The sequence below is a fragment of the Protopterus annectens genome, chromosome 16.part0, assembly GCF_019279795.1.
Source record: "Protopterus annectens isolate FY-2018-M chromosome 16.part0, PAN1.0, whole genome shotgun sequence".
In the NCBI taxonomy this organism is placed as follows: domain Eukaryota; kingdom Metazoa; phylum Chordata; order Ceratodontiformes; family Protopteridae; genus Protopterus; species Protopterus annectens.
Window position 1 is genome coordinate 881,118,174 of NC_056750.1, and position 21,732 is coordinate 881,139,905.

At 36.4% G+C, this 21,732-nt stretch overlaps 1 protein-coding gene across 1 annotated transcript in view; it reads left to right on the plus strand.

Moving 5' to 3' along the window:
* Positions 1-21,732, plus strand: part of LOC122790903 (zinc finger protein 3-like) — a 132,975-nt gene that overhangs the window by 34,733 nt on the left and 76,510 nt on the right.

Here is a 21,732-nt window from a genome sequence, read left to right on the forward strand (position 1 = left end):
CCTATTTTGACTATGGGTTCTGTCCGTGAGCCAGTTAGTGACCCATGTAACAATGTAAGGGTTGATAACCTAGCTGGGTGAGTTTGTCAATGATGCCTGAATGGGGGATACTGTCAAAAGCCTTGGCTAAGTCTAGGTAAGCTGTATGCACAGATATCTACTTGTCCAGGGCATTGGTGACTGTCTTTGAAGAAGTACAGCAGGTTTAACAGGCATGATTTCCATTTGACAAGCCCAAACTGAGTAGGGTAAAGTGTTTGGAGATTACCTATATCTTTGTTGAAAAGGTCCATGATTTCACTCCATGGCCTTGCAAATATGGAGGCTAGCCAGGCTAATAAGTCTATAGTTCCTGGGGTGAGTGGAAGCACCACCTTTGTGCAAGGGGATAATGGTGGCCATTTTCCATTCAGCTGGTATGAAGCCAAAGCTTAGATTATGATGTAAAAAGAGTTCCCAAAGGTGTTGCTAATTCTTGTTGGAGCCCATGTAGGAAGCAGCCTAGGATGTTATCAGGTTTCATAGATGCTGTGTTTTTGACCTTAGAGAGGGCATTCATGACTTGTTCTTTAGAGATACCCCATGACATCCCTATCGCCTGTTTTCTACCTTGTATTTGTGGTGGGGACAGGGGAGTGAAGCTTTCACAGAACCTGTCGGCCAGCAGGTTAGCTATGTCCATAGTGTCAGTATATGTGTTATCATTAACTATCAGTTCAGCACAAATCTGGGCCTTTCCTTTTAGTTTATGGATGAAACTAAAGAATGCTTTATGGTTGACCTTAGCTGAGGAAGCTAATTTAGATTCATAGTTTGCTTTGGAGGACTTCAGAAGAAGCCTATTTGCTTCCAGAAGAAGTCTTATTTGCTTGTTTTGAGGTGAGGAGGAAGTTTTTCCAGTTTAGGCCTCCCCTGCCTATTACTCTTAGACAGCAATTTCTTCCTTCTTATTGTAAGGCCTGTTAATGGCAGTTGTCCACCAGGCAGGTTTGTTCTTCCTTGAGGAGCTTGTTTTGTTCCTGTCGGGTACAGCTGAGTCAATGGAGTTATACAAGTGTTTGTATAGATTATAATCTGGTTTGGAGAAGTCCTTTTTTAGTCTAGTTGCTGCTAGGAGGAGGTCAGGTGTGATGGTTCGAATGAGACTGATTTGTGGTCATAACTCATAAGTAATTTACTCATTCAATGGATGGGTACTTAAGTTGCTCAAAACCATGGTGTTCGGATGCATCTTGATGGACTCAATTAGGTCCAAATAGGCAGAGTGGGTGTCCTGATTCTGTAAATTATTAAAGAACATGTACACTAAAGAGAAAGCTAATGAATTCTATTCTGGCCATCATTTCAAGCATTTAAGAAGATTGAGAGACATGCCATGTGGCTCATGCCATGTGGCTCATTTCCTAACTATGACATACCTCTCAACTGTCCCTGATTTTCAGTGACATCCCTGATTTTGACTCTGTCCTTCCTAATCCCTCCTAAAACTGGTGTCTTTTGAAGAAAAGGTTGTGAATTCCACTTAATAAATTATGACAATAATTAGAGTTATAGACTTATTTTACTTCAGAAACTGTACATTAATTCACATTATCTTATTCTGTCAATGTCTCCAGTTAATAGTACTAATATTTTAAAAGTGTCCCCGATTGTGTCTTATTTGTGGATTTGTCCCTGATTGGTTGAGGCCTGTGATGACTCCTCCTGGGACAAATACAGTGTCTGGCTTGCCATTGGGCAAAGAGTGCAATTTATTTTTTTATGTAATGGACAGGTAATTCAGCTGGAGATTTCAATGAGCTTTCATTATAGCTGGGAGGTGAAATATCCATATCCTTATCTTGGCACTTGAAAGATTTTTATCAAAATGTAAATAACAGCATGAGGAAGCATACCATTTTGGTGGAAAGCTGCCTTCTTTTAAACCTCATTCCTCCTCTTTATGTATTGTTCCTACAATTCTTTTATTTTTCATGTAATTTGTTCCAACCCTTTTCTAAAGATCCCAATTCCAGTGGTTTTATCCCTGTTACTATATTCACTGCCTCTAGTAAAGCTGGTTTAGACTTTGATTTTTATTTCCTAGTATGGCTTTTTGCAGCCACCATAATTAGACTCAGCAAGGCCTTACTGCATCTAGGTAATTCCAATTCCTTACTTACTTCAATTTGCTCAACCAGCATCTCTGACAGAGCATTCTTCAGGGAATCTTGAAAGTCTGCCAACTCATTACACTCCCAGAAAATATGTTCCCAATTATCACTTGCTTCCCCATCACACCTCCAACATTTGTCTATCTGAGGAAAAATTCTGTAGAGTCTACTTGAGGTATAAAAATACCTATGTAAACACTTCCAAGTAAAGATTCTAAAGCTTCTAAACTTTGCTGCATATTTGGGAGACATACATGTATCCTCCCGTTGTTTCGTTGTGAATTGCTTATCCAATCTCTCTTCCCAGTCCTTTTTAACCTCCTCTGATTAATTCTTATAGTTAGCATGCAATATTTTGTATGCTGTACTAAATTTTCCTTTTTTAACAGCAGCTTCTGCTCTAGATTCTACTAAAAGCTCTACCAGTTTTGGTCTTTCACTTAGGAACCTCCGATTTCTTTCCATTTGCCTATACTCTTGTCAGTTCTTGATAGAGAAGGAAGTCTCTAGCCGCAGTCCCAATAAATTTATTGGCCTCTTCCCATTATGTTGCCTTTCCCTCTCTAATTGTTTGCTCCTAATACCTTGGTTGTGTTGCCAGTTTTATCCATAAATTTCCACCCCCCTCTTGCCTATTGTCTGCATTCCTAATTGTAGTCATTCCTGTCAGCAGAATCTCCTTTCTCCATTCCCATGTTGGCTTATTTCTTGGAGTACTTTCTACTACTTTATCTGTATAATATTCTGTATGGTTATTGTTATTCTCCTTAAAGGTATCTATCCAAATAAAGTCCAAGATTGTCCTTGTTTCTTGAGCTGCTTCTGTTTCTTTACCATCCCTTTCCACTGTGGATTATAGGTTTCTGCTTGTGCTTTATATGGGAGCCTTAATTGTGCAACTTTAAAATTCCCCTTCAGGTCTTACCCTCCCAAATAAAATACTTCAACTCTATTAACTGCAATCTACAACTTTTGCTCTGGTTGATAAAAATATGACTGACCTGTGTACAAAGCTAAAGAGGCTAAAAATATTTTAATTGCTTGTATCTTGCTATCCATAGCCACATAACAGAACTTCCAGTTTATCAGTTTTTGTATTATCTTTTGTTTAATCTCTTCCCATGTACCCTTAGGTGTCACACCAGATCTTTTTTAATCCGTGCTCTTCTAAGTATTTCATTTTTATCATGTCCCCTTAAATATGGATATTTCTGAACCAGTGTGTGTACATAATTTACACCTATTGTCTTTGTTTTAGCTTAATTAATTTTGTATCCTGAAAAGATGTGAAACTGCCCCAAAATGTTCCACAACACTCAAGTGTCCTTTTTCTGGTTTTATCAGATATAAAATTGACTAACATGCCAATTATATCCTTGAATTTCTGAGTCTTATTTTCTTTGCCAATGGATCTAAATACATAGCAAATAAGAAAGGGGTACGATGACACCCAAGCCTGGCTCCTTTCTCATAATTTCTGTTTGAGCAGCAGAACCCACCCACTTTAATTTTCGTGATCCCTCATATATCCTCCTAATAAATCTTGTAATTTTATCAGGGAATGCAAATGCCTCCATTGCCCTGCTAATAAACTCCCAGTTTACTCCATCAAATGCTTTCTCTGCATTAAGCCCCTCCAACAACAGTAGTATTTTCTTACATTCAGCTTCCCTCTGGAACATCAGTGTTCTATTAATGTTGCCAAATGTTTGCCTCCCATCCACAACCTCATTGATCCATGTCGATCAAGTTTGGCATCGCCTTTCCTATTCTTTAGCCATTGTAGACATAAACACTTTATAGTCATGGTTTAAGATTAAATTGGGGCTGTATGAAGCTGGATTTGATGGTTCTTTTAACCTCTTTAGGTATTACAGACATCATCGCTTTCTTCCAGGATGTTGGTGCTTCTCCTCCTCTTAAAATACTATTAAACAAACCCTTCCAGCTCTTTATCACTTTTTTCCCCTCCTAACTTCCAGAGGAATACCATTTATATCTTGGGACTTTCCTGTGGGTTGATTATACATCGCTATTTTCATCTCATCTCCTCTTATCCTGTTTAGTAATTGAACCTCATTGTCCTCTTACCTTGGCATATTTAATTCTTCCATAAACATTTCCATTTGTACATTTTCTTGCTTTCCATATTTCACTAGTTTTAAAAAGACTTTCATAAAATTTTTGAAATATTTCTTTTACATCTACAGGATCTCTTGCTATCTTTCTTGTTATAGGCTCCCTACGTTTGGTGACGACCCTTACTTTCTTTTGCCTGAGTCATTGTGCTAAAAGTTTTTGTGGTCTGGTGTTATCAAAATACTGTTGTTTAACAGCAGTCTTTCTAAACTCATGCATATTATCAAGGTAATACTTTATTTTCTTCTTACCATTCTACTGTTGCTCCTCCTCTTGTTCTTTTGTTACTTTTATTTCCACCCTATTTTTAAACTCTAATTTTTTCACACTTGCTAGCTATATTTTCAGAAGAAATTTATGTCTTCTCTAATAACTCGCAAATAGTTTCCACTATCCATTCCTTAAATTTCTCTTTTCAACAGGTAGGTGGGAAAGTGCCAGTGTCTCATTTTTATTTAAGTAACCTGCATTTTTATTTTAGTTGTAATTGGCACATGATCTGAAATAGTTATTGGATGTGTATCAAAACTTTCAATTAAATAAGCATGTTCCTGTGAAATGTAAGTGCTGTCTAACATAGCTCAATTTGTGTAACTTGGGGAATCATATGTAAATTCACTCCGAACTTCTACTTCTGAATTCACATCTTCCATGCCAAATATTTTCATAAATTTCTTCAAAATTGTACCCTTCATTTTCCCTTCTGAGGCCCCAGACCCATATTCACTACTGCAAATCAAATTCCGGTCCCCACCTATAAGTAATATTCCCTGCTGAAAGCTTATTTCTCCCAGAGTTGTCTTAAACTCCATAGTAGAAGTTTTAGGTGGAATATAAATACATGCCAGTGTAATCATCCTCCCTTGCTGGTAGCCCCGTAGTACTACAAATTTACCATTTATTATCTTTTATCCTCTTCTATCACTATTGGAGTTCCTCTTGCAATTAGTAGAAGTACTCCTTTGTCTTCCTTGTTTCACTGAATAACCATCCTGAAAAACTTTCTTTATCAAACTCGCATGTTCATTTCATTCCAAATGTGTCTTCTGTAGCATAGCTATTTGCATCTACATTTTTAATATAGTTCACTACTCTCTCCTTTTTGCATATCTGTTGAGACCATTTACATTTAAAGATAATATAGAAAGTGTTATGTTAAAAAGTTATTCCCACCTTTTGTTTGTTGTTTTAGTTCTAGCTTTTGTGTTGCATGCATACAGTAATGTTTGGCAGGTTGATCTTTTATACAGTTTTTCCTGTCATATCCATTTGAGCCTATGTCACATCGTGCAAACAATTTTGTCTCATTAAAAGCACTCAAACAATGCACCCAAATATATTCCTAAAACCTATTAACTTAATACTAACACACAATAATATGTATATCTTCAAATAATGAAGTTTTACACTCTTAATAGGAATAGTTGTTGTACACTGCTGGCTATACTCACTGACTTGGGTTAGCCTAAAGGGAAGGTTGTCCATGCTAAGATACATGGTACAGCCTATGCTTCTAAGTGTTGTCTGGTTTTGTCTTATGTTATTGATCTCCCAGAAAGTCATTAAAAGAAAGAAGTATTCTGTTTTTATTGCTCTTTATTAAATTGTCTCCATGGAGACGTGAGAACCAGATACAGAGTTGCTTCTACAAGCATTTATGTATTTGATAGAGGAAAGCTTTATTATATTCAGTGTTCTTTTTTTATTTGATTTCTCTTAAAAATATTGTTACTAGGTCAAGCCAAGGGTATTAATCCATTCATTCCCCTATGCAATAATGAGGAAAAAGCACATCATTTCTTGTATTGTACTTTGTTTACCAAACATTTCTTGATTTTTTTTTTAATTACACTGTCTGCACTTCTTAATACTGAATGAGGAGAAAGAGAAAGGAAGGAAGAAAAAACAGGGGCACATGTTTACTTTAGTATCTTCATTACACCTGAAAATAAGTGAGAATCTATACAGCATGTATATTATATCTTACATTATAAAAATATTACTGTTAAGAGCAAACTTTTCTTTTACTTCCAGTTAACTCTCTTCCTCCTCTTCCTTCAGACATTAATGACATGAAGTGGGGCATATGCTTTAGAGTCCTCTAGAAGTTTAACAAAATCAAAAAAGTGCAATATTTTCAGGTTTTCATGTTCTGTCATGTTTCAGACTTTTGTCTTTCCTCCTTAAGATGCTATACATCAAAATGTCTTTGTCCATCCAGGAAAGAATATTCTGAAGATAGCTGGTTACAGCAGTTCATCTCACACCTGTTTTTTGACATTCCCTAACTAGTGGAATAAATTTGCTTCTCTTCTGCCTGCCGTACAGTGAGTAATCATTTTCCACAAACACTCAACTGTCTTCCACTTTTAGTACTTTGTTCTTCTGCCACAGATTTGTTAGAATCAACTCCTTCAGTTGGTAGGATTGCATCTTTACTATTAAAGGTCTAGGTTGCTTTTTCATGGCCAGGTTTGGAGCGTACACATGATGTGCCCTTTCAGTTAACAGCTCTTGCTGTGGAATACCAGTCCAATTGCTTGTGTTTTCATAAAATTAATCAGTCTGTTCCTCCCAGCTTCTGGTACAGCAGAAAATTTTCCCCCTACATGCTCTGCCTCCAATTCTATTATTTTTTGAAAGCTCTCTTCTTGAGCAGTCTCGTATTTGGCCAGCCTTTTCTTCATTTCAATTTTTTGCAGTTTTATCAGCTTATCTGAATATCTTTTTAAAGCTTCTTCCAGCCTTTTGTTATTTGAGTTTATGAACTCCATCAGTGTTTCATTTAATTTAATCAACTCTAACTACATTTGACTTATTTTTCCTCTAGGTTACTGGATGTCTTCTTGCATTAAACCTTAACAGCTGCAGGATTCTTCCCAGTCAGTGTTTTTTCCTCATTTTTTTGTGATTTATTTTCTTTCAGATTCTCTGAATTTCTTTTTTGCTGGCTTCCAGGCAGTGCATTTACTAGCTAGTTACTGAAATTTACCCCGCCAAAAAAAAATCTGTTTTAGTGGATCTCTCTTCTGAGTTTCTGTTGTCACTCTGGGAGAGCTGAAATGAAGCTGTTACTCAATGTGCAGCCATTTTGAAATCACTATCCTGTGCCAAGTGTCTAGCCATGCATACACTCTGTACTCATTTTTTTTCTTTACATCACTCAGATTCACTGTAACTTTGTTCAAGCTATACTATTCTTACAGCTGTCTAAATTAATGCCTCATACAACAAGTACATGCTTGTTTTATAGACAAGATTTGCAAATCTAAAAACAATATCTTTAATGGTTTAAGAGGGAACCACAGAGGACAATGTATAGATTTATTAACTGCAAGGGAGCAACATTTTAAAAGATGTGTCTGTTTGAAATGCCAGGTGGCTTGGGGGCAATAAAAGGAGTTTGTGAGTACAAAATGGAATTTTCTGGCTACATCCCTGCCGTGTGCTAACTAGTTTTGATGTGAAAAACTATATGTAGCTTGAGGAAAATGTAACTTTTGGCACCTTTCTGTAGAATATTTTGAGATCTTGTTCAGTTTGCTTTACTCATAAGCTTATCGGTACTTTCTAAACATGATGTACCTTAAGCCAGTCCTGTCAGAACTGGGTTATAAATTAGATGTCTTTCCATACCATTGTTGCACTATTCTTCACTAAAGGGATCTGCTGCCAAAGATAGCTCAACTTCTAGCCAGTATACTAAAGCCTTTAGATTTTATGAGCACACTACATTACATGTATTCTCCCTGCATAGGGCATAAAATGTGATGTACAGACACAAATACTTGGAGCTTCTTTGCTGATGGTCTGAATGCCCATCTGCTTTGCTGGTTACTTAACTGACTTCAGCTAAATTACCCATTGGGGTTTCTTCTCTCTCTTTTTTATCAGTGTTATTGTTACCTGTGTTGATGTCACCCAAGAAAGAAAACTGTTAGTGTGGGAGGCAGATTTCCCCTTAAAGACCATCATGATGGGTGCTTTCCATCACCATACTCAAGACCTTCCTTAGTCACTTATCCTCCCTCTCCATATACCTTGAGAACCAACATCTTAAATTGTTGGATCAGGGTGCTATTGTAGAACCCTCTTGTCCTGAGGGATAGCCACCTTCCAAGAAGGTTAAAAAGTCTAGGCCTGATTCGGTTGTTGTCCAGGCTTCAATGGATGTTTCTGTAGAAGCAAATGAAAGCCCTCAAGAACAACTGGTCCTTGCATCAGATTTCTCTGCTGCACCCATGTTGGAGGCTGGCAGGGATCCAAGTTATCACCATCTTCTGAGGCTTTTCAAATGTCTGCTCCAGACATTGAGGGAGAACCACTGTTGATTATTTCTGAGGGGCCGAGAGAGATTTCTCATATGTTAGCCCAGGAAGAGGGTTCCTGCTGTGATCATTGAATCCTGCCAAGGGACTGAGCTGCTGACGGTTGTTAGGGCAGATGTCCCACTGAAGAAAAGCAAAAGAACAAGCTTATTGCCCCTATTGCTAAAGATCTACAACTTGAGTGGCATGATTTTACTGAGAGCTTGCCTAATGCCTTGATGTCCTTGAAACCAACCTAAGGGGTATCAGTATCTGCTCCTCCCTGGTCTTCCATGCCTGTTAAGAGGACAAGGGAACCAGATTTCTCAGATGAAGACCTAGATTCTGGAGAGTAATCCCTTACATACTCCTCTCAAATTCCTTCTCTAGACTGTGACTCAGAGGAAGAGGATTCTTTGAGCCTGGATTCCCCCTTGGAAAATATATCCATTGGGGATACTGTTGCTTGTTTGGACTACTTTAAGTGGGATTGCTCACAGGTCTCTGACATCCAAATGAGATACTATGAGCTTCTTCAACTGGAATCTCTTAAGCCACCCCCAGTTCCCCCTGTGTTGACAGCACTTTTGGATACCACCTCTGCTGCCTCTATAGCTCCTGACTCTTGGCCCCGATCCATAATGCACCTGACAGGTTCTACAATGGTGCCCAAGAACTGCAAATTCTCTTTTAAATGTCCTTCTGCTGATCCATCTGTGGTTTGAGTCTCAATTGATAAGCCTTCTAAATTTTGGCCTTCTTCCAATCATCCTTCCTTCTGATAAGGATAGTAGAGCTATGGAAAGGTTGGGTAAAAAAGTATAAACTGCTATAACCTTGTTATTTTGTGCTGTTAAGTACCAGACCCACGTGACCAGGTATGTTTTTGCTGTCATTAGTCGGGCAACAAAGGTTGTGCCTGACCTTCCTGATTCAGAAGGGAAGGCTTCATCTCTTTCCCTGCTTGGGTCCACTTCCTAGGGTGCTCGTCACTCCATGAAATGTAGTTACGATGCTGCTGATGCTTCTCTTCTAGGACTGCTGTTTGCTTCAGTGATGAGACATTATTCTTAGCTTCATCTTCTGGCCTTGCCTGATATTAAACCCAAACTTTTTTAGATGCTCCTATTGATAATAAAAATCTTTTTGGGACAGCTGCTGCTGACCTCAATTCCCTCCAGGGTAAGGGTAAGGCCGTGCAGAAACTCAAGCATTTTTCTGTCTTCTCTATGCCCAAATTTTATAGGAATTGCCCTTCTAAATTTGCCTTTGTTCTGCCTTTGTTCGTAGGCAGACTCCCTTAACCTCTCAAAAGTAAGAAGGGGTGCTGGTGTATTCATCCTGATAAGTCCACTTAGACTACTATATCTCAGAAACTTTCCTTTCTAGACAAGCCTGTTTATATTTAACATTTTGTGTCATCTTCCCTTCAGCCAGATCCCCTTGTCTCTCCCAAATTGGCCACAGATCACTTAAAACTCCTGGGTGCTGTCTGTCATTTGTCAGGAGTATTCCATGATATGGAAATCTCTCCCCCTTTTTCATGCATTCCATAGTTTTATCTAGACCAGCTCTCTCTTCACATAGGTTTTGCAGTCTTTTTTTGGATCAGGGCAATAGTCAACCTGTTCTACCCACTCAAGTGGGATGAGGTTTTTACGATCCTCAGAAGGAGGGTACTTGGAGACCAATTCTGGACGCCTCTTTCTGCCCACACTTTTCTCAAGATCCCTTCTTTCCGGATGTTGTCTCTTCAGACTTTGTTTCCTCCTGTTCTCCTACAGGCCTTCTTAGTCTCTGTAGACCTTAAGGATGCCAATCTACACATCCCTAATCACCCTCCATTCAGGAAATGTTTGTTTCTGTTTCTTCCTGTCATTTTCAGTTCTGTGCTTTGCCCTTTGGCCTTTCTACTGCCCCAAGGGTACTCACTTGCTCCTGGCATTGCATTTTGCAGACTTCAAGGAATACAGATATTCCTTTATCTAAATTACCTGCTTATTCAGGCTCCTCCTCCATAGGTGGTTTCTAGGCTATCGTCCCTAGGACCATTATAAACCTGGGCATGTTGTACACTTGTTCCCTTACTGACTGAGTCATATGGTCTATGTTTGCAGTGTGAGTCTATAATCTGTACCAACTGCTGTTATTCAAGAGGGACATAGGTGACACCCACTGAGGTAAATTTATGGTCTCCCATCCAGTCGTTTAAGTTATGCTTAAGTAGGGTCATTGAGGAGCTCATGAATTGGGAGTTTGTTCCAGAGGAATGGCAATCTCTGGAAGATGTACCTGTCTCTCCAGCATATCCTGTTAATGCTGTAGGTTAGGTTAAGATCCCTAGAGGAAGCAAATCTTGTCCAATTTGACTTGTGGATGTGCAGCATTTCCATTGGGGCAGCATCCGAGACTGCTCTGTAGGCCAGGCACAAGTTGTCTCTCAGCCACCTATAAGATACAGAGTACTTGAACAGAAGATCCTCTCACTGTAGGACATGTGTTGGAAGGCCCTGAATGTTCTCACTGTAAAACTCCTGTGGTGTCTCCAGCTGCTGCAGGTGTCTGGTGAGGTATGTACAGAAGGGAGCATTGTACTCTTAGTGTTCTGAAGATGGGTGAGTACTGAGGAGTTGTAACATCCTTGGCTCTGGATGCAATGCCCTTACTTATGGGATGTGCAAGCATAGAAGACTCCCTTACCACTGTGGACACATGGTGATCAAAGTTAAGGTTGGTATCAACCTGTGTTCCCAAATCTTGCTGAAAGGGAGGATAATGCATTTTTTTTAGTTCAAGTCCATGGCTTTGGCACCAATCATTTTTCTGTGTAAGCCTTTTTGGTAGTATGTCAGTATAATTGTGGGACTCCGTGATTGCACCCAGTTTGCAGTCATCAATGAACCTGGTAATCCACAGGCCATCTAATTTCACCTGGAATTGTGAGACATAGATTCCAAGCAGTATGGGGCCCAGCACAGATCTTTGTGGTACACTTCTGGTAACTGGATACTGGTAGAGGTGGAATCCCCAACTTTGACTGTACTCATTCTTGTTGGTGAGTTGGCTACCCATCTAGTGACATATATGGGTTAATCCCCAGCTGGGTGAGTTTCTCAATGATGCCTGAGTGGGGGATTGTGTAAAAAGCCTTGGCTAAGTCAAGATAGGCTGCATGTACTATTTTGCTTTTATCCAGGGCTTTAGTTATATTCTTGAAGAAGTCCACCAGGTTTAATAAGCATGCTCTACCCATAACGAAACCAAATTGGATCAGGTCAGAAGTTTGAAGGTCATCTGTGTCATTGTGGATAAGGTCCATGATGATTCTCTTCATGGCCTTGCATATAAGCCCAGTTAGGCTTATGGGACTATAGTACCCAGGGTCAGTTTACGGTCCCTCTTTGTGCAAGGGAATTGCTGTTGGAATTTTCCACTGTGATGGGACAAGGCCTGTACTCTGACTGTGGTTGAAGAGAGTGCCAAATGGTTCCACTAGTTCCTGTTTTAGACCATTTAGTAGGCATCCTGGGATGTTATCTCGTCCCATAGAGGCTGTTGTTTTGGCCATGGAGAGAGTGTAGTTATGACATGCTATTTGGAGATACTAGGTGGAGGACTGGCAAAAGGTGTGCTTTGTGGTATGTTTGGTGGGGACGGGGGGGGGGGGTGAAGTTTCCACCAAATGTATCTGCTAGCAGATTGGCAGTGTCCTTGGCTTCAATATGAGTGGTTATCATTCACTACTAGTTTGGCGTAAAACTGGGCCTTCCCTTTTAGCTTTTTGACATAACTAAAGAATGCCTTGTTATTATCCTTGGATAAGGATGCTAGTTTAGCTTCATAATTGGCTTTAGAGGACTTTAGAAGATATCTAAATTGCTTGTTCAAGTTGTGGAGAGTATCCTTCCTCAGCCAAGTTAGTTCCCCCTTGTTCATAGACATTAGTTTCTTCCTCTTGTTTTATAACCTGCTTACACTTATGTCCACTAGGGTGGCTTGTTTTTTTTTTTGTGAAGACCTTGTTTTGATCCATTCAGGTACAGCAAAGTCTATACATTTTTATAGGTGTGTATACAGGGCATTTGTGTACACCTCTCATTAGGAGTCATTGTTGACAGTGGTAGCAAAGGGTTTAAAACTATTTATGCCATCACGTAGGAGGCTGTAGTTTGCTTTGGAGAAAATTTTCATCCTTTTTGCTTCAGGGGAGGTGAGGAGGTCAGGTATGATCATTAGTTCAAACAAGACTGATTTGTGATCAGACCTTACCAGCGAGGGCAACACATGGGGAGTAGGGCAGAGACCACCTATGTTGGGGAGTACTAAGCTTAGTCTGCACCCCCATAAGGGGCTCAACTCTCCTATCTATTCCAGAGCATTTGTATTAAAGTGCAGGAACCATGAGCCAAGCATGTTTTTGAAATCACCCATGACCTAGGATTTTAGCTATATAGTGAGGGACTCAAGTAGGTACAGGTAAGCAGAGGGGTTCTTGTGGTTCATGGTGGGGGCCCTATAGTTAACAATGATGTGGAAGGGAGTTTTATCTACAGTTAGTTGGACTTGGAGTAGCTCTAGGGAGTCGTACTGTTTAACCAGTGTTGAGATATGTTTGTCCTCAGTTAAGATGTATACACCCTCACCTTTGGTTCTTTCATGCTCGTTTTTGAGGCTTGAACATGTGGAAGGCATTATAGCCTTACATGTTCAGGGTGCTCTCTGTGGCCTTGAACTGCACAGACATCAGCATTTTCCAATGTAAACAATGCTTCCATTGAGTGTACTTTCCAATTTAGACTCTCATAGCAGTCATCAGGGTTCCCCATCAATCTCAAGAAGTCAGTGCTTATATCCTCTCAAGATTATATTTTTCTTGGTTGCAGGATTCAGACTATTCCCAAGTTGGCCTCTCTTCCTACCCCCGAGTGTTTTTTTTTTATCTCTGACAGCCTTCTTCTGGTTTCTTTTACCTCTGTCCACTGTCATGGCTGGGGAATTTCTCAAGATCCTGGGGTTTATGGCCTTCATCATTCCCATGCTTCCACTTGACAGGCTCCATACAAGGAAACCTGCAGTGATACTGGAAGTCAGTGTAGCTTCACGAATGCCACCCCCATGGAGTTCCTTTGCTTCCTCATCTCAAATTCAAGCTGCACAGGTGGATTCAGCAATTTTTTCTCAGTCTAGGACTGCCCGTTCATGCTCCATTTCCTTCACAAGAACCATTTATGGGCACTTCTGACCTGGAGTGGGGTGCTTCTTGTGGCTCTGTGAAAGTTCAGGGTCTCTGGCCTCTTCATTGGAGGTCAGACCATATCAGAGTTGAAGAGATGATGGCTCTGCTTCTGGCTCTACAGGCCTTTTATTCCCATTTTCTCCTCAGCAGCCTGAAAATCTTCATGGACAATGCCACCGTGGTGTGGTATATCAACAAGCAGGAATGTGTAAGGTCGTCTTATTTTCTTTGCAAGCTAACTCTTTAGGCCTGGTATCTGGCTAACCATTATCCAGTGACTCTTCAGACACTTAACTTTCCTTCAGAGCACAATCTAGTGGCAGAGTCTCAGCAGGTCAGAACACAGACTCCCGAATGGATGCTTTACAGAGATGCGTTTCTGGATAATGGTCTATTAGTGGGATATTAGGTAATTATTTTTGCTACCCCTCTGTACAGACAACTTCCTTTATTCTGTTTGAGAATACTAAGTTCTGTGACATGGAAAATGGATGCCCTGCCTTTTCCTTGGAAGGAAAGGGAATGTTTCTGTATGCCTTCACCCCCTGCCAAGAATTCTGCATAAGATCAAGCAAGACTTTTCCCAAAATCTTGTTAGTAACTTCTTTTAGCTCAGACAGCATCGTTTTCTCATTTGTATCTTGCCAGGGGCAATTACCACAAGTTACTTCAGTGGGTGGATCTTCTCACGCAAGACAAGTGATCTCTTATCCATACTTGCTGTCCACGCTTTGTATGATACTCTGGCTGATAAGGTTTTGACTTTCTTTATGTACTTCTTTTCTGAGGATTTACTTTGGGTTCTGCAGGAGGCCAGGAAACTTTCTACCAAAAAATTATATATGTCTGGGGGGGGGGGGGGGGGGCATGGCCACGATTGCTGACAGCAGCAACCGGTGAAAGCTCAGTGACTGAAAACTTTTCTGTGACAGAAAATTATAATCAAAATAATTTAAAATATGGAGATACTCATCTAATTCTATTCACTAATAGAGAAAAGATTTATAGCTTCAGGTTCTTCAAAAGCTGTAATATTCTTGTCAATTTCATCTGCTTGGTTACGAGAGAAGAGACTTCAACTTGTGCCACTCAAGAAATGATACTCAAGATTCTTGTGTTTAAAAAAGACATCAGTCATTAATATCAAGTATGCTGTATGTATTACTTAAAATGGGCAAATTGGATGCCAAAATAGAAAGCTTCAAAGAAGATACTGGGAAGAAGATAGAACATATACAAAGTGCAAAGATCAGCAGTAGGGAAGAAGCTTTAAATGATCATGAAGGGAGAATAACTGAAGGTGAGTTTTGGACTGAATGTCTTTTAAAAGAAAATAACTGCCTCCTGAGATGAAATAACATTAAAATTTATGGTATACATAAGTATGAGGGAGACAATGTAATACATTTCTAACCAACCTGGCTACATAAAACATTAAATCTACCTGACTCTTTTGGAATTAAAAGGGCACATGGATCCCTGAGAGTGCTTTTGAAGAAAGAAAACTCACTATCACATTCAATTATAGTTGTGTATACTAAAACAGCATGGTCCTGACCAATTATTAAAATAGGAGAATGTTAGTCAAATTTGGCAGTGATTATTCCAGTAAAGTAACGAGTAAAAGAAAATCCTGTTGATTGCTTATCAAGGAACTTAAATATATTTTGTAAGTCACTTTGGTATCTCCTCAGAGATCAACTTGTTTATTTCTGAAGGAACTAAAATATTTGACACACTGGAGGAGGCATCCACTTTTGTCAGCAAAAGTTAAAATCCTTAATACTGAAAAAAAAATGGATTGGAACAGTATATCCCTCACAAGACAAAATGAGTTGAATTCCTGGAAACTGCTTCTAAAACTAAAAAGCTTAAAATCGCATGACTTTTATTCTCTGATTGGAGGACTTTTATTTTCTGAAACAGTGGATTTAAAGGATTTGTATTAGACTTTAAGCTTAAAAACATATGTAAGTATGTATTTATATTTTAAGCTAAAACATTTTTCATAAGGAATATAAATGGTTAGTTTTATTATATTTGCAGTAAATTTAACTAAACCTGTAAATGTTATAAATGTTGAAATGTTTCTTGCAAGAGAATGTCATTAAATTAAAAGCAATAGAATTAGTAACTTAAGAATTTTATTTTGTTTAACTTGGCTTAGCATTGCTGGGTGAGCTAAATGTCAGATCCAAGTTGTATGCTAATTAGTAGCATTAAAGTGCTGGTGATTTTGTCTTTTTTCCTATTTAACACATGCTTCATAAACTACCTCAGAAAAGAAAACCATGCTTAAAAAAAGCTTAAGAATAAAGGAATGTTTAGTTGTCTGGATTCTTGCTTGCCTTGCTTCTTGCCTTGAGCTGTTCTAAAGATAAAGAAAATATAGGTCAAATTTCATAACTTATGTCTGTGAAAACAGAAAGTAACTTATCTTTTTCTTTTTTTTTTAAGTATATGTGAGACATCTACTTAAAATAACATCTATTTTTTGTTCTTTTCTTTGAAGTGAAAAATTGGTAAAACAAAGTCTATAGTAATGTTTTATACTGAGCTGTTGTGGACATACAATTTGCTTGTATTTTGCTGAAGTTAATGGTTTATGCTGTAGTGTTAAATCTAATATATATATGTGTGTGTGTGTATGTATATATATATGTGTGTGTGTGTGTATATATATATATATATATATATATATATATATATATATATATATATATATATGGGTCTACTTTGATTCACTGAAAACTCATTTCACCAAATTTCAATTCACCCTCAAAAAATCTCTGAAAGCTCAGATCATAAAAACTCATTTCACTGAATCGCATTTCATTGAATGGAAGTACTGTTAGGCAAATAAAATGCATATGCCCTTTTCCCCACTATAGTGTGATCCTGGAGTTGGTGTATATAGTTAGGGGGGCATAGCCCCCCCCCCACCTACTTGGCTTTTATATTTATGAATCTCATTTCATTGAAAGTCAACAATATAAAACCAAAAGTAGGTGGGGGGCTATGCCCACCACACCCCCTAACTATATATACTAACTCCAGGATCACACTACAGTGGGGAAAAGGGCATATATGTTTTATTTGCCCAACAGTACTTAGATTTAGTGAAATGAGTTTTGAGTGACTTGAACTTTTAGCGATTTGATGTGAGTGTTTTGCAATTCAGTGAAATGAGTTTTCAGTGAATCAAAGTAGATATATATTATATATATATATATATATATATATATATATATATATATATATAAATATAAATAAACTGCATATATAAGAAAGGTATGTATACATTGTACATACAATGGCAGAAATGTGAATGTAGAAGATCTCATATAATTTACATAGCCAGTCATATAAAAATATTTCAGAATTGTCCTGAAAGCTGAAATTTGAAGCTGGGTCATGTGAACTTTGAAGCTTTTTACATATTGATGTTTATTAGATTCACTGATACTACCTGCAGTAACTAATTTCATAAAGCAAAGCTGAAATTTGAGTGTTTATATTGATGAATTAGTATAGCCATTTTAATAGAAAGTAAAGTTAAGTTTTCAATATGTTTGATGCCAGAAAGAGAGAATAGGATTTGAATTAAGCACATTATAACTTTTTAATGCAATATAGACTGCCAGTACTTTTTTTAGTCTATGTAAATAGCAAGGCATTCTCTTTGACCTCAGTAATGTACATATATTTATGATTAAGTTTAATAAGATAAAAGATTTTTAAATATTTTGATATTTATCATATTGAGTATTACACAATATTGAGATATATAGACACTCGCACTTTTAATTTAGAGATTTTATTAGATCCATAAAATGTGCATATCTTTTAGCATGAGGAATATATATGTACATTTATTTTCTTTTTGTACCGGACACCTGTAAGTTTACAGGTATCTTTATTTCTTCAGGGTACCATTTTGTTCAACTTATTTATTAAAGATTTAGTAATAATGTTGAGTGAGTGAATAATTTAGGAATATTTAATGGATAATTTATACTGCTGTTACATCAGTATATAATGCAACATTTGCTGAATTATTTAATATTGGTGAGGAGGATTAAACCTGTATGTAGTAATGTTGGAATAGTTTTAAATGGCAAATATACAACTAAATTAACTGTGTCTTATTTTAACTTGTTTATAATATATTAGTCATTGGTAAGCCATGGTAGCTTTTGGCTATTTTTTTTATGAATTTTTATGTATTGGTTGGCAGCGAGATAGTATAGTAGTTTGTCTGTTTGATAGGCAAACTAGGAGCTTTGACATCCATGGTAGATTGTCTTTTTATTAGAAATATATAAAGTTACAGTTGTAGATTTATGTTTGAGTTTTGTTTAGTTTGTAGAAAGGAAGAATTCAAAAGTGTGCAATGTTAAATCAGTGCTGGGGGAATGCATTACAGTCTTACATTTATTCACCATATTAATTGTATATGTCATCTTTAAAAATTATTTTTTTAATACACAGTATGACTAGTTAGCCTTTTGTTGCTGTATAGATTAATATAATTAATGAGATCTTAAATAGAAAAGAAATTATATTCTTGCAAGAGACACACTTGATAACATAATGTAAGTTATTTAAATTTTGTATATCTTTATCATCTGCTTCTTTTAAAAAGAGGAGAGGAAGTGATGTAATGCCTAAGGTCATGGGATCCTTTAATGATCCCAAATGAATGTATATAGTTGTAATAATTAAATATAATGGCAAACTCTATACACAGCTATTTTATTGGATCACTGGAATTGGTGTAAGAATGGCTAAAGAGCACTTAAACTTATACAAAGACATTGGAAGGGTAGTTTAATTTGAACAATGGATTTTAACTGCATGTCTAGTATAGAAGATGTTTATTTCTAAACTATTCATTATCCTTTATCTGATCATAACGCACTAAGAATTAATATGTTAATGGATATAAATAATTTTAGATAATTTATAGAATCCCAGTACATATGATGAAATTAAAAAAAGTTAAGTTATCTTAAAAAAAGTAAACTGAGAATTTTTTTATCTTTGAATGATAATGGTCAGGTTAGTAAAGTTGTACTATGGGACACCTTAAAAATGCATATTAAAGAGAGAATGGGAAGATTGGCTAGAAATAAAATGAAAGAGTGGAATAAAGAGTTTTTAGAAATGCAAGATGAAATATATAAAGTGAAGTCTGAACAAGAAACAAAGAAATTAAATAATACCAAAGTCATAACAAAATAACACAATATCAAACAGCTTTAATGCATAAAGTACAGAGAGCTTTATAAAAAATAAGATTGCACAGTTATGTGATGACTTCAAAAAAATCTACATAGATATTAAGCAAAAAGGCACAAATCAGTAATATCTGAAATCCTCACACTAAAAAGCTTGTTTTCGGACATAGAGGAAATGGTTAGTATTTTTTAAAAATCCATGAGGATTTTAATAAAGATAAAAAAAAATTATGATGTTTACAAAATTGATCAGTAATTAAAGAAAAAAATGTTATTAATAAACTTAGACCAACAAATATCTCTGAATAAGCCTATTACCCTAATAGAAGCTTTTAAAAAGAGGAAAATACTGGGTTAGATGGTTTAAATATGGAATTATATAGTCTGCTTCTGTTTAAATAGTTTAGAATTACTGACCAACATTTTCAGGATAATTCAGAGTGACAGAATAATTCCTCCCTCATAGAATTTTTTTGTAATCTCACTTATGCTTAAGCAAGGAAAAGAAAATCAGTTTCCTCATATAGACCTATTTCATTATTAAATTTAGAGTATAAATTAATTGCTTCTGGCTTCACTACAGGATTGAGATAATAGTAGAGATCAAACAGGATGTGTAGTAAACAGATTAATGTATAATAATATAAAAAGAGTGGTAACTTTGTTAGATTTAGCAAAAGGAATTAACAAGAAAGTGACCCTAATTAGCTTGGATATCAAGAGAGCTTTTAATTATGTAGATTGGAACTACTTGTTTAAAACTTGAAGTGTTTCCATTTCCAGAACAGTTTTTGCAATATTTAAAAACCTGTGTAGAGGATCCAAAGCATATATTAAAATCTGATATTATATTTCTCAAGGATTCACTTTAAACAAAGGCACAAAACAATGGTGTCCCTTGTCCCCTCTAGTGTTTGCATTATCTGTCAAATCCTTGGCTAATTGTAGAAGAAGCAGTGAAAGGATTCTCAGTTAACAAGGATTATCAGTCTATAATACAGTTTTTGCAGATTATATTTTACTAACTATAGCAGATTTAAATTATTCAATTGAAGAAATAGCTGAACTTGAAAAGTTTCAAGAAGTATAGCTGCTGAAATTTTAATTATAAAACCAAAACTTCAGTTTTAAATCATTTACTAGATAGTAGGTTTAAAGATAAATATTATTGGGAAGGAAACAAACTAAAATATTTACGAATAAAATTTATCAACATGTGAATAAGATCATAATTTTTTTTTTAAATAATTGAAGTGATACATTTTTATTATAAAATGGAATGATTTTTTTTTACTTTTGAGGATAGGCTAGTACTTACTAAAATGATTATATACATTGCTCATATAATAGTCAATACCTGACAAAAAACTTTGAAAGAAAATGGAAAAAATGTTAAATTCACTCTTTATGGTGTCCTAATAATCAGAGAATTGCTTATAGAAATTGTATAAAATTATGGATATATGGTGTTATTAACTTACCAGATGTAGAACCTTATTCTGTTGCTGCAAATTTTTAACTGTATTATACATTGGATAGACTCAACTTACACTAGGCAATGGAAAACCATTCAGGATCAGATTTTGGAAACTGAAAAGCTAAGTTGAGAGAAAGATTATAAGTTGGATGTATCTGTCAAATGAACTTGTAGATAATGTGAGTGACTAGGAACTGTTCCCCCTTTATTTGAATGCATGAATGCTATCACTGAAGGTAAATTGACCTACAAAAGAAGTTTGTCCAAGTTTTAAATTAGTTAATTATAAATAATTTTGTTGCAAAATTCTGGCACTTTTTAGATAGTAATGGATTGAGTGACTCAATAAATGGTAAGAATAAAACTTTGTTACTTTTAACAAAGTTAGTCAAACGTTTTCAAGTTTATACTGGAAAGTTTTATGTGAAAATATATAAATGGAATGTTTTGTTTTTTACTCCCTGTAAAATCTTTAAATTTGGTAAAGTAATTTCAGTCTGTTGGAGACAGTACAGATGTAAAAGCTGATAGGACACCCATCTTTATGGATTGTGAAAAAATAAATGTATATTTGGAAGATATAAGTGTGTTTTTAAGGGGTTATTGTCTGACAAATGTTCTTTAACTTGATCAGTAATACTAATGAATGTTCCACTTCCTTTACTTGTAAAAGCCAAACAATAAAAATTATTCTGAAGTCTCCTGGCAGTAGCTAGAAAAGTTATTACAAAAGACTGGAAATCGAATTCAGAAGAAATTTTAAATTTAACAGCAATAATTTATAAAACTGAAAAAGAAGTGATTTAGAGTAAGTTCTATAAATCATACTTAAGATAGCCTTGAAATGTTGATATTAAAATACCAAGACTCTTAATTGTACAATATTACCTTGATGATTTAATGTATTGCTAACACTGTGTAACAGTATGTGATGTTGAATTTATTCCTTCCTTTGTATACATTGTAAATATGTAAATTAAAACATTTTCTTAAAAAAATATAAAATCATGTATGTCTAAATTGAATAGATTTTCTGTTTGGTGCCTCTCTTGTCATCAGGATCCCTTCTCAGTAGGGGCTCATTTGTGTGATCTGCTCCATGCTGGCTTGGCATATTCTTTGGTTATAGCTTACCTGACCGCTATCTCTGCTTGTCTGCCCTTGAGCCCTCTTTTAGCCT